Source organism: Trachymyrmex septentrionalis, unplaced genomic scaffold (genome assembly GCF_001594115.1).
Source record: "Trachymyrmex septentrionalis isolate Tsep2-gDNA-1 unplaced genomic scaffold, Tsep1.0 scaffold5, whole genome shotgun sequence".
Classification (NCBI taxonomy): Eukaryota; Metazoa; Arthropoda; class Insecta; order Hymenoptera; family Formicidae; genus Trachymyrmex; species Trachymyrmex septentrionalis.
In genome coordinates, this window is record NW_017305672.1 from 1,887,688 (window position 1) to 1,888,096 (window position 409).

The following is a 409-nucleotide window of genomic DNA, read 5'->3' on the forward strand; positions in this document are numbered from 1 at the left end:
AAAAATATACTATTACAAAATATTTTTCTTTAATTATTAAAGTTAAATCGTGGAAAATCATAAAATTAATATCACATGCATTTGCTGCTTTTCTCAGACAGATGGCCATCTTTAACTTTCTTTGTCGCTGTCGCATACGTTTCTACATTTACAGATCCTCTGTTTGTCTTTTTTTTTTGTAAGATCGCACCATTTCACAGATTTTTATAACTAGATTGCTGACTCGATATGATAAAAAGAGATGAACTTGATTCCGAATTATCCTTGTTTCAATATGCATATGTATGCGTCCTGTCTGAATATCGCATAATATTTTTGTGAAAACACTAACGTTATTATTTGTATGATTTATACATATGAGAGTGGAGTGAACACAAATATGGCGCTGCCCAGTGTTGTCTTTGAACAT